The 26721-nt window shown below is 33.5% G+C and overlaps 1 pseudogene; it reads right to left on the minus strand.

Moving 5' to 3' along the window:
* Nucleotides 1-3560: 3560 nt before the first annotated feature.
* LOC145113089 (4-alpha-glucanotransferase, chloroplastic/amyloplastic-like) lies at nt 3561-6919 on the minus strand (annotated as a pseudogene).
* Between the last annotated feature and the right edge of the window lie 19802 nt (nt 6920-26721).

The raw sequence follows: 26721 nt of genomic DNA on the forward strand, positions 1-26721 counted from the left end.
AAAAGTACAATGTTAAGTATGGGAAGAATTTCCAAAAACAAAAGTATATAAGTGTGGTTTTATAAAAAAAACAAAAGTATAATTCTATGTTTGGTTAGAAGTTGAAAAAAGATGAAAATGCATTATAAGGATAGTTTAAAAAAAATGAAGTACTCTGCAATGATAAGGCAGATTTTGAAAAAGAAAAAAAAATATGAAAATGCAATTGTGAAAAAGGTAATTTTAATAAAAAGAGAGTAGAATACTTTGTTTGGGTAGATTTTGAAAAAAAAATGAAAATGCAATAATGTATCAAGGTAGTTTTATAAACTTTGATGTGCACGCTATGTTTGGGTAGAATTTAAATAAAAAAGGTAAAATTCAATGGTATATAAGGGTTGTTTTATAAAAAATGAAAGTAGAATGCTATGATTGGGTAGAATTTGAAAAAAAAGGTGAAAATGCAATTGTTTGGGTAGATTTTGAAAAAAAAAGATGAAAAGGAAATTGTGAAAATGTAGTTTTAATAAGACAGCAAAATGCTTTGTTTGGGCAGATTTTGAAAAAAGATGAAAATGAAAATAATGTATTTTACAAAAAACAAAGTTACATGCTATGTTTGGGTAGAATTTAAAAAAGAAGTTAATAGTATATAAGGGTAGTTTAAAAAAATGAAAGTACAATGTGATGTCCGACAGATTTTGATAAAAAAAAATACACCTATTTAAGAAGGTAGTTTTAATAAAAAGAAAGTAGAATACTATGTTTGGGTAGACTTTTATTAAAATAAAAAATAAATAATGATCACGTTTATTTTACAAAAAATGAAAGTTGCATGCTATGTCTGGGTGTAATTTAAAAAAAAGGTAAAACTCAGTTGAGAAAAAGATGAAAATTCAACATTATCTAAGAGTAGTTTTAGAAGAAAAAAATCAAAGTAGAATGATATGGTTGGGTAGAATTTGAAATAAAGGTGAAAATGCAATTGTTTATAAGGGTAGTTTAAGAAGACAAAATAAGAATGTTTTGTTTGAGTAGAATTTGAAAAAGGATGAAAATAAAATTTATAGAAGGGTACTTTTTAAAAAAAATGAGAATACAATGCTATGTTTATACAGAATTCGAAAAAAGATGAAAATACAATGTTATATAAGAGTTGTTTTAAAAAAATGTAATTATAATGCTATGATTGGGAAGATATTACAAAAAAATATAAGAAAATGAAATCGTGTACAAATGTAGTTTTAATAAAAGAAAGCAGAATGCTATGGGTGGGTAGATTTTGAAAAAAAAAGATGATAATGCAATAATGTATCAAGCTAGTTTCATAAAAAATGAAAGTTGCATGCTATAATTGGATAGAATTCAAAACATGGTAAAATCCAATGGTATATAAGGGTCATACATACATACTTATAAAGCTAGCATTTTTCCTTGAACCTCATGCATTTGAAACCCCCATAAAAATTTGCAAACACCTCATGCATTTGAAACCTCCTATTTTAATGAATACCACTCAAAAGTCTCTTAATAATGATTAATAATTCAAAGGTTTTATAACTAATATAATATATTTAATAAACAATTAATGGATACTCTACTATAAAAAAGTCAATCTTTTTGAGTAGACACACAAATACAAATCACATACAAAATTGACAAAGAAAACAAGTTTAAAGTTTTTTGTGTTGGTTTGAGGGCTTTGAACAATTTTTCGAGCCATGTTATTATGTTGAATTTTTTAGTTTGTAAGTTTGTTATATACTAATTCTTTTTTGTATTTTCTTGATTTAAGTATTCTTTTAAGAATATCATTGTATGTTGTGGTTGAAATTTTAATGTAAATTAGATTAGATTCATGTTATCGATCATATGTTATGGAAGGTGATATATATAACATTTAATTAACTATTGTATACATGTTTGTATGTTCATGTTGCTTCAAAACAATAATTAATTAAAAATCATAGATATGTCATATTATCCATATTATCCATGTAAGCCTTTTTTAAAATGCAAATTGTTTATCTTATCACTTTATATTTTAGTATATGTTTAACATTTTAATTATAATAATAAGTGTTTTTTTAAAAGTTTCTTTCACTTATTAATAATAAAAAGTGGTTATAAAATTAATAAGCAATAATTATAAATAATAAAATCAAATTACATGGATATGTCATATTATCCATGCAAGTCTCTTTTGAAATGCAAATTGTCTATCTTACCACGTTATTATTTAGTGTATGTTTCACATTTTAATAATAATATTAAGTGTTTCTTAAAAGTCTTCTTTAACTTATTATTAATAATAATTGGTTTAAAATTAATGAATAACAATTTTAAATGATAATAACATCAAATTATAAATTACATTTAAAAGAATATCATTGTATGTTGTGGTTGAAATTTTAATGTAAATTAGATTAGATTCATGTTATCGATCATATGTTATGGAAGGTGATATATATAATATTTAATTAACTATTGTATACATGTTTGTATGTTTATGTTGCTTCAAAACAATAATTAATTAAAAATCATGGATATGTCATATTATCCATATTATACATGTAAGCCTTTTTTAAAATGCAAATTGTTTATGTTATCACTTTATATTTTAGTATATGTTTAACATTTTAATTATAATAATAAGTGTTTTTTAAAAGTTTCTTTCACTTATTAACAATAACAAGTGGTTTTAAAATTAATAAGCAATAATTATAAATAATAAAATCAAAATTACATGGATATGTCATATTATCCATGCAAGTCTCTTTTGAAATACAAATTGTCTATCTTATCACTTTATTATTTAGTGTATGTTTCACATTTTAATAATAATATTAAGTGTTTCTTAAAAGTCTTCTTTAACTTATTATTAATAATAAGTGGTTTAAAATTAATGAATAACAATTTTAAATGATAATAACATCAAATTATAAATTACATTTAAAAGAATATCATTGTATGTTGTGGTTGAAATTTTAATGTAAATTATATTATATTCATGTTATCGATCATATGTTATGGAAGGTGATATATATAATATTTAATTAACTATTGTATACATGTTTGTATGTTCATGTTGCTTCAAAACAATAATTAATTAAAAATCATAGATATGTCATATTATCCATGTAAGCCTTTTTTAAAATGCAAATTGTTTATCTTATCACTTTATATTTTAGTATATGTTTAACATTTTAATTATAATAATAAGTGTTTTTTAAAAGTTTCTTTCACTTATTAATAATAACAAGTGGTTATAAAATTAATAAGCAATAATTATAAATAATAAAATCAAATTACATGGATATGTCATATTATCCATGTAAGTCTCTTTTGAAATGCAAATTGTCTATCTTATCACTTTATTATTTAGTGTATGTTTCACATTTTAATAATAACTAGATGGGAATCATGCGTGCCCGTTGGCGCTGACTCATTTTTTTTTGTTCTTTCAGGTTGTATATGTACTGCAACATACCATTATATTGATGAAGATATATTTAACATACATGAGATTTTTGGATAGGTATTATGTGGAAATTTAGGAAAGGAAGTAGTTGATGAAATGATTATTGTCCCTGGAATTACATATTCAGCATGGTTAAGTGTTTTAAATAACCACTCCATAATTAAAAAAACAAAGATCAGTTAAAGAAAATACAAAGGTCACCAGATCAGAGAGTGCAGCCAGTATTAAAGACCATGAAGTATCATCATCCATGGAAATCGATAAATAATTAAGCACCTGAAATACATAAATAAATAAATGTCAAGGTTATTGTCCGGAAATAATTATATAAGATTGTAGTGTTGAAACTTAAAAACACTCACTCGCATTGCATTTTTCTTCTTGCTGCAAGGCATCCCATTAACCTTGTATCTATAACAAAAAAAAGTTAAAAATCATTTCTAATATATAATTACAGGAATGTACAATGCTATTTTTGGTATTCGATGATAAGAAAATCAATATCACTGTGTCATTATCGTGAGTTCCAGTATATACAACTTGATTTTGCTCATGATTGTGAGGCAGATGAGGGTTTGATGAATCACTTCCGAAACCTATTTGTGAAAAAAATATATTAATGAATATTTTATAAATATAAATTATGGAAATAAGTGAATAAGTAAAAAAAACTTAGTACCAAACTGAAGAACCATCCCTGGTGCACCAATGGATTTTCTGAGCTGGACTACATCCTCTGTTATAACTCCCTGTCATTCCCAAAAATATTTAACTTTTTTATATATATGTTTCTTTTTATTTGCTATAAAAAAATGAAAATAATTCCATACCAAGTCTTCTGCTATGATGTTGATCTTCCCAACAGTTCTAAAAATTGCATCGAATAAAGATCTTTCCACCTACTATCAACAAAAAATTCACTTAGAGAGTTTGTTGTAGTACAAGGGTAAAATACTCATTTCATGTATACAATAATGTATCCACACAGACATCATCACCTTCCATCTATCAAAACTGGGAATTTTTTGTTTCTGCAAAACAAAAATATTAGTGTGTTATTATAAGATGGATCAAGTGAAGAATAGTTGTTTAATTTCACTTACAAAATGACATTGGGATAAAAAAAATTAAGTTATTATTTATAAAAACTCACCAGAAGGAACAACCCAAAAGACAGAAAATCCTCGAAGTGGTTTATTCTGAACTCATCAAATAAATCCTGTGCATCTTGTGAATGGTTTACCCACCAAGAAAAATTATATTTTTCCATTGCTTTCAAGTCATATAAAGGGCTTCCATGTAAAAAAAATGTTACTTAACATTAATTAATAAATTTAAAATATTTTAACCATTATATTTTTTTTTTGAAGAAATTCATTCTAACAATCTTGTCCCAATGTTGATCTGTGTCACTAAATGCATCAGGGGGACGCCACTAACCAAAATTGGGAACCCTTTCCTATTCTGAAACACAAATAAATTTAAAAAAAATGTAAAAGTGAGGGCAAATTTATATTTAGGACTCGCAGGTAAAAAGTATTTCTTGTTTCCCAAACATGTGCACTTTCATAACCAACATAAATAGATGTCTCCCATTATGCTTAGCCCCTTCGTTTGTGCATAATGGCGAATGTCTTTGAAGTAACAACTGTTGTGCGATAAGAATGGCAATCTGGGTATAGAAAGTAAAAAAATCAGGCGATGTTGGCGATTCTTTAAAGGTTCAGGCCAGTCATACCAATTATATGTGTTATAGATGTCATCAATGGCTGCAAAATATGATGCATCTTCTAGCCAACCTATGAATGCACTGAAGATTTACTTTGGTTAAGCCTTAATAAAAAAGAAGTGCCCTAAAAAGCTTATAGAAGGATATGTTACTTGCAACATCAGGATGTTTTTGGAAATCTTCAAGCTGCCTTTTGAGATTCCCCTCACTAGAAATGAACCTCTTTGCAGCCTAAAAAGAAAAAATGATTAAACATCAAATTTAGTTCAACGCAAATTACATGTAAAAACAAACTGTTTTTTTCTTTACCTTGGCTATTAAAGGATCATTTATGTCAGCAACTGTATCATAATTTACACGATCCGAGTCCCTGTACAAATGGTATAGTGATGAAGGAATATGAATCAAGATAGTAAATTATAAGAATTGCATTCACTTCATTGAGCAACCACAACAAATTATAGAGCAATAGTTACCATCAGCAATTACCAAGTAACATTGGATGGTTTAAATTATGAAGAAGACAGACAATTATTATTGTTTATCTAATCCCCTTTCAACCAAATGTTTAGTTCCGGACTGTAATTAAGCCTTAGTCACAGATCGTTTACTTTCATAGTTGTATGGTCAGAAACACATAGTGACAAACAATCACATGTTTACTTTCCACCCAAGATTATGTAGATAATGATGTTGTTTCTTGATCCATTGGCTTGTTTATACATAGATACATAGAAATCAGTTTTAAAGTATCTAAATACATGTCAAGAACATTGAAGAAAATATAATATTATTGACAAATACTGACCTCTATCCATGAAATTTCATATGGCCTCATCTGTTGGGTGCTTTATTCAAGGTATTGCCATTTAGACACACGTATTCAGGATAGAAGCCAACACAGTTAAATAGTTAAATGGTACCTCCAGCTTCAATACACTAATTGTATGGATACCATCATATTTTCTGATTTCCAACCATTATATGCTCTTGAAGTTCCTTCCTATCTCATAAAAGAGAATCCAATCTTCTTCTACAAAAGAAGTTAAATATGAGTACAGAAGGATACTGATTAAAAGGAAAATTAAAGGAGTAGGAGGAGAAGCATGAGAAAGGGGAGAAGCAGAGAGCGGATACAATCTTTTGACACGAGCGGATAACCAATCGATGTAATCAGCAATATGCAAAATCAAACAAATCGGATTCAAACGACCACCTTCTTTACTTCTCCGGTGAGACATGGCTCCAAAACCGGTGATGACACCGTACCTATCGGTACCTTTAATCATACCCTCTATAACCCAATCACTATTCACCTTTACCCCAGCTCTCGCCGCCTTCGACAACTCCACCTTCACCGCCGCGTTATCACTGACGGCAATCCCCACAACCTACAACACCGTCAGCGTCTCCCCACCCAAGCACCGGATTCGTAAATTCTGCCACCATCTACCGATGACCTGAAATCGTTCTTCATTTTGTATCAGAATCTGTTACAGTTGTTAAAGGAATACGTAAGTGGTGGATGGCGGTAGAGGAGCGAAGGGTAGAAGAATCTTTGAGGAGGTTGTATCTTGGCGGTGGACATCTACCTTTATCTATCTAAGTATAAAGCAGAGTCTACATTAGTCGTAGTCGGTATAAGATGTGATTGGATGATAGGGACGGCGGAAAGTATGTGGCAAAAATGAAAAACAAAACTTACAGTGGAGTAAAGGTGGAAATCCCATAAACTTCTGTGACAAAAGTCAGAATATAAAAAAGTTCATGTTCACCAAGTTTTTAACAATTAATAGTATATATAATATTAAGTGTTTCTTAAAAGTCTTCTTTAACTTATTATTAATAATAAGTGGTTTAAAATTAATGAATAACAATTTTAAATGATAATAACATCAAATTATAAATTACATTTAGCTATAAATAAATTGTATTTTAAATGAGCATCATTATTGAAATTAGAAAACGATCGCATAAGTAAAAATATAATTAATCAATAAGAATAATTGTTAAAAATAATACTAAATAGATAATTATATTTAATTCCATTAATGAGGAATGTGGGTTGATGTCAATGGATATTATTGTTCAAAATAATAGAGATTATATATATATATATATATATATATATATATATATATATATATATATATATATATATATATATATATATATATATAAATTAGTGTAAAAATATTATCTCAAAGTTAATGTCAATAACATAACCATTTTAAACATATATTTTTCAATATTTTAACAATATATTTTTAATCTTCGCTGTGCAACGCGCGTGAATTCGTCTAGTTGTTTAATAAAAAGTGAAAGTAGAATGGTATTATTGGGTAAAATTTGATAAAAATATGAAAATGCAACGATATCTAAGAGTAGTTTTAGAAAAAATTAAAATAGAATGCTATGTTTGGGAAGAATTTGAAAAAAAGGTGAAATGAAATGGTTTATAAGGGTAGTTTTTAACAAAATTAAATAGTCTGCTTGGAAAGAATTTGAAAAAAATGAAAATGCAATTTTTAAAAAGGTTAGTTTTGTAAAAACAAATGAAAGTACAATGCTATGTTTGTGTGGAATTTGAAAAAAGATTAAAATGCAATATAAGTGTAGTTTTAAAAAAACGAAAGTACAATGCAATGTTTAGGCAAATTTAAAAAAAAAAAGATAATGCAAATGTGTAAAAAGGTGGTTTTATCAAAAAGAAAGTAGAATGCTATGTTTGGATAGAGTTTGGGAAAAAAAAGAAGATGAAAATAATATATGTATTATGCTAGTTTTATAAAAAAAAAATGAAAGTTTCATGCTATGTTTGGGTGTAATTTAAAAAAGGTAAAATTTAATGGCATGCAAGGGTTGTTTTGTAAAAAAACAAAAGTAGAATGCTATGTTTGGGTCAAATTTGAGAAAAAGATGAAAATTTAATGATATCTAAGAGTAGTTTTAGAAAAAAAAATGGAAGTAAAATGCTATTTTGGGATGGAATTTTAAAAAAAAAGTGAATATGCAATTCTTTATAAGGGTGGTTTTTAATAAAATAAAATAAGAATGTTATGCTTGGGTAGAATTTGAAAAAAAGATGAAAATGCAATTTTATAAAAGGGTTGTTTTTAACGTCAAACCATAGGCTCAAAATTAAGTGTGCAAAGGATCGTGTCACTTTGAAACCAGGTTAGCATAATTAGACTCCTTACGTTACCATAATTAGCATTGTACGGTTTGCGCGCCTTTGCGAGGCACACAATGCACGATGTGCAGTCCAAAACCCTTATAAATAGAAAGTCTCGGCTCATCCTTTCTAACATCTCAACATATATATATATATATATATATATATATATATATATATATATATATATATATATATATATATATATATATATATGTTACAGTTCGTGCCAATGCCGGACTTGTGGTTTTTCTACCCTACATCAATGGTTTCATGAATTACAGGTGAGTTCATGGCCCCGTTTTCCAAACCTATTCCGAGGGGGGGGGGATAGATGTCTAAAATGCAACTTTACATAGTTATTAATAAGTGTAGTTAGATAAGTATGCTCATAACATTAGGATGATATTATACCCGGTAGTTACTCTGCCCAAACTCTTTAGCTAATATTATGCCTAGTTTGTTATGCTAAACCACTATGATAGATATGATCATACCTAGGTGTCACGTGCTGGATTAGTGTCTAAGTCCATAACTATAATTGGTATGTACTTGACCCGACTCGGCATGGTCCATTTGGGTTGCATGGCATCAGAACATTTGGATAGACCGTTCATGAGGAAAAGACATTTTGTGACATATTAATATATTATAAGTTCTAATATATTAATATGAAATCATGTTATTTAATTAGTATTGATCAAGAATTAATTTGGACTTAATTTAGTGATCAAAAAGAGACTAATTAAATATATGGGGATTGATTGTGTAAATCATTCATTCTTATATATGTGGGCTTATGATCCAAGATTCATTTATGTTGGGTTTAACCCATGTGGTGATCCATGGATACTCCATGGAGGTTAAAACCCATGGAGCATAAGGAATGGGTAAAGTCATGAGTTACATGGTGTAACCCTAATAGCCACACTATATAAGAACCCCTTTAGTTCAAGAAATTGGCACTAGTGATACATATTTTGAGGGCTAGCCGATTTGAACATGTATGTCTTCTTCTCATGGTTATTCCAAGAGTTCATGATGTTGTGTGAACCATTTGAGGTGTCACACTTGGGGCACTAGGCTCTCAAGCTTTATGGAGTCAAGCAACAACAACAAGGTATGTATTCTATCTATTTTATTATCCTAGTATCAATGTTTTGGTATGCTAGTTAGGATAATACCTTGGATAATCATATTTGCATGTATAATAGAGAAAACATAGATCCAAGGTATTTAGGGTTGCATGTACACTTAGGAGTGTTAGAATGCTCAAAACCCATCACTGGTATCAGAGCCTAGGCTTGTTTTCAATTATACTTGATGCAAATTGATGAAAAATGCTGGAAAAGTCGAATTTCGGGCATTCTGGGCACTGGACTCGCCGAGTCCACTGATGAACTCGCCGATTCCATGAAGAAAATCATCCTACTCGACGAGTAGGTTGATACACTCGACGAGTAGGAGCCCCTGACAGCATATCTTCGAGTTTTTTGGCTAGAAATGGACTAGGAACATTACCATAAGCTGTTTTTGAACCTATAATCCTGTTTTTGATGTGGTAATGTTCATACTAATCCAATTTCAAAGATAATTGTCAATAGATTCATGTTTTGTATTAGTTTAGTGATTAGGCTAATTACATGAAAAATTTTGATTAAATTATCTTGTTCTTATGAGTTGCTTAGATTAATAGAAAAGTTAATTGATTATGTGTTTTCAATCCATTTTAATCTAAGAGTTGATTCTAAAATGTGTTTTTGTAACTTGTCCTCAAGTTATATGAAAAGTCACATTTAAGTTTCATAAAACTCATAAAAGTTGGTAATGGTTACAAAAATGAAGAGTCTTGTCCTCAAGTTATGGAGGTTCAAGAGTCACTTCATTAAGTAATAAAATGTGTAACCTTAATTAATTCCATAAATTACAAAATAAAGAAAAGTTACATTCTTTTATTAGTTTAAAGTCTTCCATAACTTGTCCTCAAGTTATGGAACTTGAAGAGTTTTTTAATTAAAACTACTTTAAACACATAAGTTATGGAATTAATTAGTTTTGAATAGTTTCAAAACTTGCCCTCAAGTTTTGGAATTTGAAAAGTTTTCTCTTATGAATACTTTAATTCCAAGTTAGCCCTTAGAATTTTAAAAGTTAAAATTCAAACCCTTATACTATTATTATAATTTTAATTATATAGATATGTATAAGATAAAGTCAATCTTACCGTTAGTAGGCCTCATTCATGAAGCCGGTCTATAAGGGGGGTATAAGGTTACTGCCTATAAAATGGCAGTTTAATGGATGTCCACTCTCACCCACCGCTTCCTTGACTGGTGGAGGGTCGTTAGCCGAACGGGTAGGAAAGGACTATAATTCTCCCTTCATTAAAAGTATTAATGATAAATACTAAGTAACTAAACACTTGTACATTCCCAATCTTAGTTACTTAGGAAAATGTGAAAAGGTGCTAACCCATGAAATTACACTTTGTACCTTACCAAGTCATTAGTGGAGCGTGTGTGGTTAACCGGCACACTAATAAGGACTAGTAAGAGTGGCAAAGGGTAACTTGACTCTATTATAGATCGGTGGAGCGTGTGTGGTTAACCGGCACATCGATTAGGTGATAAAGTTAAGGGTACCAAGTCAATTTACATGGTTATTCACACCTTGTTTGTGATCCTCGGCATCCCAGTCACAAACTTGAGAGGGCACAATCGAGATTCAACCATGCCATTGAAAGTTCAATGTATCTCAAAAGATCTAGGAGTTTCAAATCCAATTAAAACTTAATTATATTTCGTTTTTCATGGTGGAAATTGGTAAATCGTCATTTACCTACCTTCAACTATTTTATAACTTGGATTACGGCATCCCTCTTCCAGTTATAAATAGGTTGTTGGGTCCTAGCCTTAATATTTCATATTGGGTGTTATATTAAGGACTTTAAATCAACTCTCTTGAATATCTCCCAAAAGATGATCTTCCCAAATCTCTTGAAACAAGCTTTCCTAAATGAAGATGATGTCCCATGGAAATCATACTTCTTTCACGTCCTCCAATTATTCTCCCTAACCCACAAGTTCCTGAAAAGTTTAAGGTCACTCAAGCAAAGGTCTATATGTGATCACATCTTGGAGATGTAGTCAGATATTGACAAGCCGAGAGAGTTGGGTGTCAAAGTCTTGAGAAAGTTGGTGACTCAACTATTTTCTAAGTCACATAGTGAGTTCCTTTGGGACTCCTATGAAACAGACTATGACAAGACCCTTAATGATCTTATCTATTTGCTAAGATCAACTTCCTAAAACTTTATGGATATTGACAATGATGACATTGGATATCCAGTAAAGCTCTCTCTTCCCAATGGAAAGGGATCGGCCATAGTCAACTCGGTTGACCAAATGGTAAAGAGAACGGCTAAGTCTGAGATAGTCTCATTATCAAGGGTCTATTGCCAAAGAAAGGGGCATTGGTTGCGAAGCTGCCAAATTTACCTAAGGATATTAAAGTCAATAAGTTTGACTCTACTTCGGGTAAAGTCCACTATCTAACTCTGCTAAGTTTCTATTATGAGATTCTTGATACATGATGTGACTGGGTCACATGTTGATGTTTTAAGAATCAAAGAAAAAGTGAAGAAACTTAAAGAAAGAATATGTTGAATCTGATGGCATAGATGGATTTCTATCGCATAGTTTGAAGATCGGATTCTTGAGCTACTTCTTAAGAGTTATGATATATTGCTTAGGAATAAATAACAACAAAGTTTTCATGTGCTTTTGCATTGTAAGGATAGTTTTTCTGCAAAGTTTTAAAATAAAAGAAATTTTTTTTTGATTTTATTTATTTTAAAATATCCTTACAATGGCATTTGTGAAAACTTTTGTTGCTTATAAGATTCCATTAAGAGCAAGAGTGGAAATATGAATTTGATTCTTTCATTTGTGGTAGTGTGTAGATTTACCAAATAAGGAAAGATTCTCATCACCTAAGTTTCAGTTGGATAGAAACTTGGAATCATGCAAGTTGTATAGCATGATGAATAAGAACTTTCAAGCATTGGAAAAATTAAGACTAACTACTTGTTCACATGGATGTGTGAGTCAAGTAAAGGATCGAGTACACATTCTTGTGCACTGATCAAGCCCACCACAAATAATCGTTAAGACTATTCGTCATTATTTACTAAAATTCAGTAAATATGGTTATACTTACAAGCTTAAGTGTAATTCTGAGACATTGGAAAAGGTTTCAATGTATGGCAGAGCGAATAAGAAGAATCAACTTAGGCAGAAAGATAAAAGTTTCTCAAATCTGAAAAGATGGGAGAGTACTTTAGTATCATGTTATATAATCATCTTAATGATTAAGAGACCTTATCACAATTCATCCTCTAAGTGCATTCTGGTAGCTAAGAAGAGGAGCTATGAATTGTTGAAGTGGTTAAATCAAGAAGATGATTTATACTTCGTTCCAAAAACAATTCTTAGATTTATACTCTAAGATTGTAACTTGAGTGACATGTCTTAAAGAAGGTTTAAAACACTTGTCAAATGTAAGAGTAAAAGTTTTCTACTCTTGTACATTTGAAATTGGTAAGTTGTGATGTTTTGGATTAAACAAAGACCAACTAAGGCCAATTATGTGAAGTGTTTGTCTTGATTAGAATCCACACTATCTCTTGAATATCTGAAAAGAAAGTCTTATATGTCAAGAGGACAGTGGGAGTCTTAAAGGTCTTGAAAGTCTCAAGAACTAATCAAGAATAAAACCTAAAGTTCTTCACTAGCACAAGACTTGAGGTTTATAACCTATCGTGTCGACATGTCTGTGCCTATTCAAGTTGGCTTTGCATAGGAGTTCTGAGAGTTCTCAATTGGTTGCACAATTACTTGGAAGCAATGGCAGGCCCTTGAGCTGCCAAATGGCAAGAATTTAAGATTGCACAAGTTTAATCCATATAAGTGTGGATTTGTCAGTAACCTTGTCTTGTGGTTATGGTTTTGACAAAATTCATATGGATAGGAACTCATACACCATAAAATCTAAGTGTCATAAGGTTTCTCTCCGATTCATGAAAATGATGGTGAGGAAACACTTTCACTAAGTAGATTTTAGCTAGATAGCAATTGTGATATTTGCATTCTCAAAGTCGTTGGTGGAGCATGTGTGGTTAACCAGCACACTAACATGGACTTGTGAGAAGTGGTAAAGGTCTAAACAATCGAGACTATGATTACGGCATCCCTTTTCATAGTTCTTAAAATTGTTTAGACACACCTGTGAGCTATCTAAGATAAGGTGTATGATATTGATAAAGTTTTATCAAAGCAATCTAGTATCAGAAATCTGAACTTTGGTAAGAAAGTCAATAAAGTATTGATTTCTAGAAGTCCAACTGATTTCTGATTACATGTCAAAGCTAGTGGGAGCATAAGTGTTATGCTAATAATCATCATGTTAGTGGGAGCATGATAATTATGATAAAGGTTGCAAGTTAGCCATGTTAATTATAGAAAACAAAAGTTTCAATTCGTGAGGCTGCAGGGGTTGAAAAAGTTGTTTTGCTATAATTAAGGGAGAGAAACTTATACTTCATTTCAATTCTAAAAGCTTAGATTGAGGTTTTAAGTCGTATTTAGTCAAGGATATATATATGAATTTCATGTTGGAATGACTCAACATAAGGAAATTCTATATATGGGTCCATTATTTGCGTTCTAAAATTCGATTATGATTACGGCATCCCTTTTCATAATCTGAATTATGAGAACTTGGCAAATAGAAATGGAAATGTTATAGCAAAAGACTGGTTTAGTCTTTATGTGAGACATCATGACTCGAGTCCCATATGCTTCGGATATAGGATCGATTACATGTGCTATATTTATCCTTTCTAAAATTTTCCAAATGCCTGGGGCATTAAGAAGGGAAAAGGTCTAGAACTGGATATGACTAAAAGGATTAAGCAATTGTCGAGGACAATCTAAGGTTTACCAAAGATTGGTTGCTCAATGACAGTTGGAAGTATAGTGATAATTCTGGAAGGACCATATTGACATAATCTGTAAGGAGGCAACTCTTGTTCAGAAGTGATAGTCAAAATGGAATCTGGAAATGTTTTAAAGTTAGAAATTATTCAATCTGTGTAAGATTAGGAAACTTAATGCAAGAAGGATATTTCCAAGGAGCTGATCTCCTTTGGAATGCTCTGTAATGGTTGTTGTCAAGTCTTTCTGACTCTGTGCATAATCATTACAGGAGGATCAATACATATAAGTTTAGAATCTAAGAGATTTCAGTAAATGGCATGAATTTGGAATTCTTGCATTTGCAGTAAGGATTTGGGACTGTGAAAGAGGATCATTGGAGTTATGTTCAATTGATCTAATTCACAAAGTGAAGATCATAGACAAACATAGTATGCATACTTGGTGTATGGCATGACTAGTGTTTAGAAAACATAGTGTACATGCTTGGAGCATGGGACAACTATTGTTTTAAATTCAAGAATAAAGTTGATAGCTGAAACAGTATACAATGAATAATGTGTAATCATATGGTGATAAATAAAAGGTGTTTTATTTATGTTCATAGGTTTTGATACCATATTAGATTCTATTATTATTGTGTTTCATTTTGCATGTTTTGACTTCCAGAATAACTAGGTCGTTCTTCCTGATTGACTAAGTTATTCAAACTATCCACAGTCGGTCATATGTTGGAAGTAGATATGAATCAAGACTGTCATGGGTTGGCTTGTAGAGGTCTAAGATGTTGGACAAGGGACTACAACACTCATGAGTGCTCATAAGTTCTGAGTATTGGATTCAACCTGCGCTCATTGGAATCACTTCATGGATTTTATCACGAGTGATCATGAGACGATAATATCTTATATTCTTCAAACCTAGAGATATGAGTTGTTACTATGAGTTGGTTGTACATTGATTGCACGAAAACGCATTCGGTAACTCGGTGTTATAAAACGTGCCTTTGTGTATGATTCAACAAGTAGTAGAACAAGCCATATGAGTCGAAGTTTATCCATTCCTTTTACCTTCGGGATAAAAGCGATATCTGTGGGCCCCTCGATGATTTGATGATGACAAATGGAAGTGCTCGGCCGAGCCAGGACTGATTTGATTTGTTCAATTAGTCAGTCGTCATAAATCGGAAATCGGGAAACAACAAATGGACAGACAGAATGATTATAATCCATGTCTCAGTCCATATGATATCTAGAATGGAGGAATATATGATCCCTTATCTAATGGACAAGTCATTGACAAAGGTCAGAGTTCATCTACAAGGTCAGAGTTCGACAACGGCTTTTGAGAGCTACGATTGCCAGTTGGTTCCTGAAGTCATACACAATAATAGTTTTAGACTTATCCAAGTGGGAGACTGTTGGACTAGTGTCTAAGTCCATAACTATAATTGGTATGTACTTGACCCGACTCGGCATGGTCCATTTGGGTTGCATGGCATCAGAACATTTGGATAGACCGTTCATGAGGAAAAGACATTTTGTGACATATTAATATATTATAAGTTCTAATATATTAATATGAAATCATGTTATTTAATTAGTATTGATCAAGAATTAATTTGGACTTAATTTAGTGATCAAAAAGAGACTAATTAAATATATGGGGATTGATTGTGTAAATCATTCATTCTTATATATGTGGGCTTATGATCCAAGATTCCTTTATGTTGGGTTTAACCCATGTGGTGATCCATGGATACTCCATGGAGGTTAAAACCCATGGAGCATAAGGAATGGGTAAAGTCATGAGTTACATGGTGTAACCCTAATAGCCACACTATATAAGAACCCCTTTAGTTCAAGAAATTGGCACTAGTGATACATATTTTGAGGGCTAGCCGATTTGAACATGTATGTCTTCTTCTCATGGTTATTCCAAGAGTTCATGATGTTGTGTGAACCATTTGAGGTGTCACACTTGGGGCACTAGGCTCTCAAGCTTTATGGAGTCAAGCAACAACAACAAGGTATGTATTCTATCTATTTTATTATCCTAGTATCAATGTTTTGGTATGCTAGTTAGGATAATACCTTGGATAATCATATTTGCATGTATAATAGAGAAAACATAGATCCAAGGTATTTAGGGTTGCATGTACACTTAGGAGTGTTAGAATGCTCAAAACCCATCATCACGATGGCCAGTTGCCATGAAACGCTGAAACTCGTTATTTTAGCCACCTTTTGGATAAGCTTAGTACCTAGTGTTACTCTGCCTAAATACTCGGCTACGTAAAACACGCTAATTATATATATATATATATATATATATATATATATATATATATATATATATGTATATATATATATATATATATATATATATATATATATATATATATATATACATATAAGATAAATAATATATATAATAAGTAAAACCATATAAATACAATGCGAATAACAACACGACCGACCAGAGGAGACCTCACGACAAGAGTTAGATGAGACACGATTCATCAACATGCTGATAGATTTTCAGCTAGCTCCCGGCCTATAATCATTAAATATTAAGTGAGCGGGAAAGATATGTATAGATCTATACGGGGTTGACACCCCCACCTGTGGTTGCTAGCTACAACCCTACAATATGTCGAAGCGGGCATAACTTTCTAAAACTAGCTTGGTTATAGGAACTCATAGTAACTTTGTTAAACTAAAACTAGCTATCATACACTACTACTAGGAACTACCCTAATTAAGTAGTGATAGTACACACAAACTCGAGGAAGCGAGTTTAGGTCAACCAACATCTAACTATCTTAGACTGCTACTAGGAACCAATCTAAGAAAGTAGTGATAGTACGCTCAAATTCAAGGAAACAAGTTCGACCTACGATCATTAAACTAAATATCCACTAATCTTGAGGAACGCCTTGAGAAGTAGTGCCTACAATATGATAAAAGGAATATTAGGAGAATATTATCAGAATATTAACCACGAACTAAAACATACACCCTTTATCCAAATTAGGATTCAGATTTAGTCACTAAACTATCTGGATCCTAATACCAAAACACAAGAAATGATGCTAACATGCTGGTTTAGGATGGAAATACATCAAGAGCTAACTTAAGAATTTTGACAAAGTATTTTCATGCTTACCAAACTTGTGAACTCACCAACATTATGTTGACCCTCTCAAAATCACATGTATTCCTAGGTCCATGACAGAACCAAAAAGGATATCAAATCAAGAAATGTGGACCTATCTGAGACTATAGGAGAAGATGATAAGTTAGTACCATGCTCAGCAGGAAAACCTCTCCCTAAACCAACATTACGGAACGTTGCACCGCTCGGTGTTTCCGCCACCAGGCCGAGGGTGTGACATTATCAGAGTTAGGTTTACAAAACCACAAAAACTAATATCTCTGATGCGTGTGTACAGCCTCGCCAGGATCTTCTCACGAACGACCTACAAAATGTTTAATCAACAACTGTAAGCATAAGGCTTAGAGAGTTCCCCAATATACCAGATATTCCACCATACATGCAATGCATCCACATACAATCCTCGACTCTAGCGTCGTGCAAGCAACACTCTTATCCACACACACACACACCCACACACACACACACACACACACACACACACACACACACACACATATATATATATATATATATATATATATATATATATATATATATATATATATATATATATATATATATATATATATATATATATATCATACGCAACGGGCCCAACCCAATAGTGCACGTGCCCAACCTAACCATACGTAACGGGCCCTACCCAAGGAGTAAATGGGCCCAGCCCAACCTCCACTGCCAGGAGCTACATCCTGGTCTTCCGTACAAATTCCAGGGGCCAGATCCTGGTCTTTCATACAATCCATAAAGTCATATGTATTCAGGAATCAGATAGACAGTCGAACAAATGATCCAACCAAGAGCGAACAATTAAACAAGAACATCGCAATAAGGCATTAGAGCAAGAGTTCTTAGGCTATCCAACTTAAACTACATAGAACCCAAGATATCATTAATTATTACATAATCATGTAACATAAACACATAACATATACTAGCATATTACATACCCTTGGTAACTAGCCTTCCCCAGTTACCCTACCCAAACATAAATCCTAACAGTATCATACGATCATCAGGCAAGACCCTACTGGTCTAACATACCATGAAACCAACTGTCCTACACTAGATGTATTACAAGAGTTGTCCTAGTCAACTAGCATATTTGTATTCTAGCAGTAACTCTATCCTACCATACAAAGAATATACAATGGGATACGTGTCATAGTGAGAAACTCATATGGGCTAAAGAACTAGAAAAGCACAACAACACTCTCACACCTTGCACTGCTCAATCTCGTGAACTGACTAACATCAAAAGAGATAAACCCTTAATCAATAACATAATTCCTCCAAGTTTGACCCCAAGTCAAACCGGTGAAAATTCAACAGTTAATGGTCAACAAAGTTCAACGGTCAACTAAGTCAATAGCCACCACGACATGGAGACATCTTGGCTATGTCGTGGGCATGAAAGGACAAAATAGACGACATGCAGGATATCGTTACATCGTGGACCCTCCTTGGCCACATCGTGTGCATGACCGGAGAAAACAAACGTGTTTTTGAACTTCACCATGTCGTGGTTATTCCTTGGCCATGTCATTGTCACTGACAGTTTCCCTCAAATCTTCATTAAGAGCTTAATCCCTTAAGACAACTTATGATACTTTATAGTTGGGTTCATTGCACCAAAATAAGTCATAAAAATCATTACTTTATGTACATGCATGTTGTAACATCCCAAAATTTAAGACCAAAAATTTCATTTTTAATTTAATAATTATAAAACCATTTGTCTGAAAACATCATAGAAACAACTCACATCCAAAATCAATATATCAATAGTCAAAACATGTCAAAATAAAAACAACATTAGAGTATAACTCCCAAGAATCTCATGTGCGACAATCATGGTGTGATGCGCTGCAATCATGCCAGCCCCTTTCCTTTCGAAGAAGAAGTACCTAAAACCAAAATTAAAAACCTTAAGCACAAAGCTTAGTGAGTTCCCCCATCATACCACATACCATACAATAAACATATTGTCAGACATATCTGGGTGCCCGACCTACCCTGCTGAGCATACCTGGGTGCTCAACCTACCAATGTCAGACATACGAGGGTGTCCGATCTACCCCTGTCAAACATACCTAGGTGCCCGACCTAGCCATGTCAGGCATATCTGGGTGCCCGACCTACCCTCCGGTTTATTTCACCCGGTTACGGGGACTATTTCACCCCCTATTACTACCACATAATAACATAGCATAAACATTTTATCAGGCATATCTGTGTGTTGGCCTACCCCTTTGGTCTCTTTCAATCGGTAACCGGGGACTATTTCACCCCTCTTACCACTATCACATAATATCATAGCATACTAGCACATAAAGCATAACAGATAGTGGCATACCAGACAATTATCACAAAGACAATTCTCTCTACTATAAGCACCTACTAGTGGGCCGGCATTGGTGCCTTATACTCATTTCTACTGGAAGGTAACTCGCCTCGATAACTGGAAGTAGCTGCAAAAACTCTGGCTCCGGATATCACCCGACTCAAGCCCCTTAAGGGTCAACTCTGGTCAAAGTCCAAGTCAAAATCAACATATGGTCAAAGTCAACATTCTGGGTTGACTCAACTCGCCGAGTTGGATCATCAACTCGTCGAGTTCCATAAATCATAAAACCCTGAAATTACGATCCAACTCGTCAAGTTCTTTCACGAACTCATCGATTTCCTCCTATCAATAGAATCCGGACTTCTCAATTCAGCTCGTCAAGTCCGTCCTTGTACTCGTTGAGTCATTCTTTTACAGAATCGGGATACTCCGCCCTAACTTGTCGAGTTCCTCTATGAACTCGTCGAGTTATTCAGTCTGTTAAGCTTTCTTAATGGATTAAGCCCCTATCCTTCAGATCTAAGCTCCATACTTCATATACATACTGAAAATGTCCTTTTAATGGTAAAGTTTCCAACTTTACCCATTACTACCCTTCCTTAATGGATTTAGCTCAAACCCTAACTCTTTAAGACATAGATCTTGATCCAAAATCCATTACTACTTCAAGCTAAGGCATACAAACTGAGATCTAGACCCTAGACACCACATAAACACGTAAAGTCTCTGACTTTCTCTCCATGCATGACCTTTTGGAGCTTAAAAGGCCAAAATGATGTCCTAAATCTTGCATGGGGCTTCAATGGCCATAAAGCTTCCACCTTTATGACATGAAAGCTCTTCAAGGCTCCAGATCTGAAAGTATACTCACTTGGGACATCTATTACCCAAGGGTCATGCTAGTTGGACCAAAAACCCAACAAAGTGAAAATGAAGAGATCTAAGTAATCATTAAGCAAGTTTGAGACTTGCTTACCAGAAAATGCTGAGAATGAAGTGAAGTTGTTGGATCTATAACTTCTTTCTTGAGTCCTCAAGCTTATCGTTCTTCCACAAGATTCACACACACAAGATTTCTCTCAAAAATGCCTCAAAACTTTCAAAAGTGGATTAGGGTTTCGTGGATAGGGTTTGGGACGATGGAGGCTGCAAATGAGGCTAGCCTAAGGAGGTTAAGGCGTTTAAATAGGATGCAAATCCCTGAAAATTAAGGTTTCATTCTGCCAGTCCTACTCGTTAAGTTGAGGCTCTCAACTCATCAAGTAGACTTTACAACCCGCTTCCAATTCCATTCCTACACGATGAGTTTGGGGCCTCCAACTCGTCGAGTTTCTATACAAAAGTGAATGAATTTTTGAATTAAATACATACCAGGAACCGGGTGTTACAGATGTGTCTACCAAAAATATGTCAAAATGTCAAAATGTGACCTTTAACGCATGCATGGCTCCAAACCATACTCAAATTCTAAATCTACAAGGTAGAACACTCCAGGGACATCCAAGGTAGCTAAAGTTGCAAGCGTTATATAGAGTTCTTCCATGAACCCCAACCACCACCATGAAAGGGACATGAAAAGCCATGAAACTCTAGATCTAGAAAGCTAAAGCCACAGAGTTAGGAACTTAAAGAGGTCCAAATGTTGTTCAATATGCTAGATCTCTTCCTGAGATAAACACTCAAGCTTCAAGAGATGATGGTCTTCCTACAAGCACCCAAAATGGTACACATTCACAAAATATGACAAGGATGAGAGGGGAAATAGAGAAAGGGGCTAGGATTTTATCAAAAGGGAAGATGGAGGCTGAAAGGAATACCCTAAACCTGGAGTTAGAGTCTTTCAATACGGAAGAAACCCTAATCTTCATGGGCTTGGGCTGCAACAACCACCATGTCATGGCACACTACCTGCCACGTCGTGGTGCTTACTAGAAATGTGCGATTCCTAGAACCCTAATCTTCATTTTCTCAGCCTCTGAATATGGGAAGATGATGTATCATCCCAAATTTCAGCTCAAAGTTCTAGGCTCTAGAAAAGTGATGCAAAGAGGTTGTTGGTTAACCTCTTGGGTCCTTATTCTCAGAGGGTTTTCTCTTCGTTTTCTACGTCTCCCATGGTGGATTTTAGTAAGTCGTTATCTGAAGGTTCTACAGTTTATGAAATTTCAAAGGTTGTTGGTGAGTATATATTAAATGGGCTTTGGGAAGGTGAGGATGGTGGTACTTTTAGGAATGCTGAAAATGTAACACCCTGTTTCGAATCGTTTCCCATTTTGGAGTAGTGATTAGGGATTGGTTATTAGCAGGCTTGGCACCCTTGAAGAATATAGATTTTGACTCATTTGGGGTTGGATAATGTAATTTGGATGGTTCGGGTATTAGGTTTGTTTTTTGGAGTCAAAGGGTATTTCGGTAATTTGTCAGCTCGGGCTTCTATGGAAAATGGATGTTTGTTCGGGATTTGGTAAGTCAGGAACGAGTTGATGGAAGTGTAGAGATTCTCGTTACCTTTTTATGGATATAAGGATCGTCAGAATCAGAATTATAACGAAGAAGTTATGGTTTTCAAAATATGTTAATGTTTGTAGGGAAACCCTAGTACGCGGGGCGTACCTAGGGAGTACGCAGGGGCGTACTCATCCGAAGGACATTATGCTGCGCGTAAGGTTGAGTATGCTTAGCGTACTGAGAGGGTCAGATCGGGTTTGTGAGACCTCGTACGCTGGGCGTACGAGGAGTACGCGGGGCGTACGAACGAAGAGTGAAAGCCCTAATTCTTGGAGTTGTACCATATATAATCTCATTAAGTCTTTTTGGTTGGTCCCTATACCAGCCTCCAAGTCCCCAAAACCCTAGAAATCGTCTCTAAGCCTCTATGGTTGTAATTTGGAGCTCATGATGTGTATTTTGGTGTTTTTGGGTCATTTCTAAGAAGATGGAGCTTGATGCAAGGTTGCGAATCAAAGATGAGCTTATGGATCTGGATCTTGTTTGAGCTAAAAAACTTTGATCTTGTTCATTGTTGGCTTAGATCTAGTTTGTATGAGTTTTTGGTTCATTTTTGGTCCCAAGAATGCGATCTAGTGGTTTGGTACCACTCCAGGAGCTATGAGTTGCCACTCTTGGTGTTTCTGAGGTTCTAGATGCTTAAAGTTGTCCCCTTTAGGGTTTGGAATCCCCCATGCATGAGATGGTGTCCACTTGGTGAAAGTATAATTCTTTATTTTGATGTTGGGTTCTTTTGGGGCATGCAAAGTCATCAAGTCAATGACTTTATGGTTCTAGACGTTCTTTAAGAAGTAGATCTGTGGTTTGGACCCCTGGTCTTGAGCATTAAGTGCTTAATGGAGTTTTAGCTTAACGGATGAGTACGCTGGGTGTACAAGTGTACAAACTGCAAAATTCTACACCAAACTAGGTCTAAACTTCAATCATGTACCAGTGAATTCATAACGTAATCATGTTAAAGGGGAGATAATTGTAACGCCCGCAGATTCAGACTAGTCAATTTAGAGACAATAAGCGTCAAAAATGACTTTTTTTTATAGAGGATTATTTAGAATAAATAATCTTAACTAAGTTTTAGTATATTTCACAAGGTTTCCGTACATATAAAGAACGCCGAAATCTGAGTTATAATGAAGAAGTTATGACCTGTCGAAGTTTCGCGACAAAACGGGCACGACACCGGGAGTCGTAAAAAGTGAGTTTACGATAGATTAATTTTTAGCCTTAGTGATCAAAATGAAAGTTGTAGAGTACGTCTCCACCTACGCGTGGATATAAAGAACGTCAAAAACGGAGCTCGTATGCAAAAGCTATGGCTTTTCGAAGATACAACTGTCTTAGAGCATGCCACGTGGCAAAAACCCTAGCCGCCTTAAGTCCACGACATGGAACCTGTCAGGGACACTAATTGGGGCTAGAAAACATGTGTTAAAGCTACGGGGTGACTCATGGAAGTCCACGACGTGGCCATATGTATGTCACGGTGTGGATTAGCCCAGAACAGCCTATAAATAGCGATCAAAGCTCATTCATTCCGTACACATTCTCCTTTCATTCTCTCTCATTTTCGAAGGTCGTTTCCCTTCCCGAGCCTGTCAACGATGAACCGCTGACCGTTTCTAGTTAGATTCTAACCGCAATCACACTCAAGGTGAGTTCATACCCCTACGTTTTCACGATTTTTCAATTGTTTTAGGGGGGGATACAAGTAAAATACAAGAAATCTTGTGTTTAAAAATATAAATCGTTTATTATGTTTTCACGTACTTTATATATATTTTACGCAAAAATGCTAAAAATCATTACTACCAAACTTATAAACTCTTACATACAAAGTTGTTAAAAATACAAAGGTTTTACCATTTCATCGAAACATACATTTTTAAACTATAATAGGTATAGTTTGGAGAACATTCATGTTATTTTACTATTTTGGGTCAAAGGAATAATTATATAAAAATACGATTATTTTATACATTGTGAATACTATAAAAGGATAATACTTACGATAACAAGGAAAAGAAAACTTCAACACACTTTATGTAAACTAGTTAATACAGGATTGTGAGCCACTCCTTCGTTGTACCAAACAAGGTACCCGTTAAAATCCTGAATTATAACCAGAGTCGCCTGGAGGGAGAGCATGAGTTTGTGTATAGATCTATACGGGACTGACAATCCCGCGCCCTGACTGTTAGCTACAGTTGGAACGGAAGTTCTGGGGTGACAAATGTCATAAATTTCCGACGCCTGAAGAACGTCGTGCATGCCATTAGTCATATTAGTATGGTTAAAATGAACTATCACAATAAGCAGTAACTAAATATTTACGTAATGATATATTTTAAAACAGTCTTAAAGGGGTATTAACTCTGTGATTACCTAGTGAATACATTAGGGTTATATAATGAAGATCCGATAGGCAGTGGAATGTGTGATTTTCGCCTTACTATCTGTTCCTTGTTTGGTTGTGGTCTTAGGGAAGAATCACCCATTCGACTGTTTGTTTGATCTCGATTTTATATAACTCGTACGTACTAAGTGATCATAGGAGGGTATTAACATCACATCTAGTTTACAGTGCAAACACGTCTTCAGCTAGTTTTACTTATGAATAAAACTACGTATCATTAAATTAAGTATGACATTTATACTTGTACTTTTCGGTCTTGGAACGTTTAATGCTACAATTCGGTTTTATGGAAAATATAGGATTTTCCAGGATAAACATCATTATTTTACAAGCAAATAGTTTACAATTCAATTTTCTAGAAACAAATACGATTACTTACTCTTCGGTTAGGACCATTATTGTTGATACTATGATTTCTTAGTTTATACATCAGGGTTATATATAAATAATATCCGATAGGCAGTGGAATGTGTGATTTCCGCCTTACTTCCGGTTCCTTGTTTGGTTGTGGGATTAGGGCAGATTCACACAATCAACTGTCCATTCGATCTGGATTATATATAACTTGTATTCACTAAGTGATCGTAAAAGGAACTGGTATGGTCACATTACTTATCATTACTTATTAAGAAAATATAGGATTTTATGGAAGAACACACGAACATTTTCAAGTAAAGTTATTAGTTACATGGTGTAACCCTAATAACCACCATATAAAAGAATCCCATGGCTCAAGAAATCGTACACTAATGTGTGAGTGTGAGGGCTAGACGATTTCAAGGAGTGTTCAAGTTTCTCTCAAGTTATTCCAAGTGTATTTGGTGTTGTGTGAACCATTTGAGGTGTCACACTTGGGGCACTAGGCACTCAAGCTTCATGAAGACATTCTACATCAAAGAGGTATGTATTCTATCTTGTTATATTTATTATTTTGTATGCTAGATTAGGATAATACCTTGGATGTTCATAATTGTATGTATAATAGAGAAAACATAGATCCAAGGTATTTAGGGTTGCATGTACACTTAGGAGTGTTAGAATGCTCATAACCCAACAGTGGTATAAGAGCCTAGGCTTGTTTTCTTGTTATACTTGCAAAAGTAGCTGAAAAATCGAGTTGGATGCATATATTCGATTGTTTTGGCTGGAATTGGACTAGGAACATTACCCTAAGATGTTTTTGGACTTATAAACTTGTTTTTGATGTGGTAATGTTCATGCTAATCCAATTTCTAAGATAATTGTCATAATTTCAAGATTTGTATTAGTTTGTATGTTCATGCTAATTTCTTGAAGATTGATGATTTGAATTATCTTGTTCTTATGAGGTTCTTAGATTAATAGAAAAGTTGTGTGAAATAGTTGTTTTCAATCCATTTTAATCTAAGAGTTGATTCCAAAGTGTGTTTTTGTAACTTGTCCTCAACTTATATGAAAAGTCACATTTAAGAATCATAAAACTCATAAAAGTTGGCAAAGGTTACAAAAATGAAGAGTCTTGTCCTCATTAAATGGTTTTATGACTCCATAACTTGTCCTCAAGTTATGGAGGTTCAAGAGTCACTTCATTAAATGATAAAATGTGTAACCTTAATTAGTTCCATAAGTTACAAAAATAAAGAAAAGTTACATTCTTTTATTAGTTTAAAGTCTTCCATAACTTGTCCTCAAGTTATGGAACTTGAAGAGTTTTTTTAATTAAAACTACTTTAAACACATAAGTTATGGAATTAATTAGTTTTGAATAGTTTCAAAACTTGCCCTCAAGTTTTGGAATTTGAAAAGTTTTCACTTGTGAATACTTTAATTCCAAGTTAGCCCTTAGAATTTTAAAAGTTAAAATTCAACCCTTACACTTTATAATATTATAAGTTAATAATATTTAAATATATGTATAAGAGCAAGTCAGTCTTACC

The sequence above is a fragment of the Lactuca virosa genome, chromosome 5, assembly GCF_052849685.1.
Source record: "Lactuca virosa cultivar CGN04683 chromosome 5, Lactuca_virosa_CGN04683_v6, whole genome shotgun sequence".
Classification (NCBI taxonomy): Eukaryota; Viridiplantae; Streptophyta; class Magnoliopsida; order Asterales; family Asteraceae; genus Lactuca; species Lactuca virosa.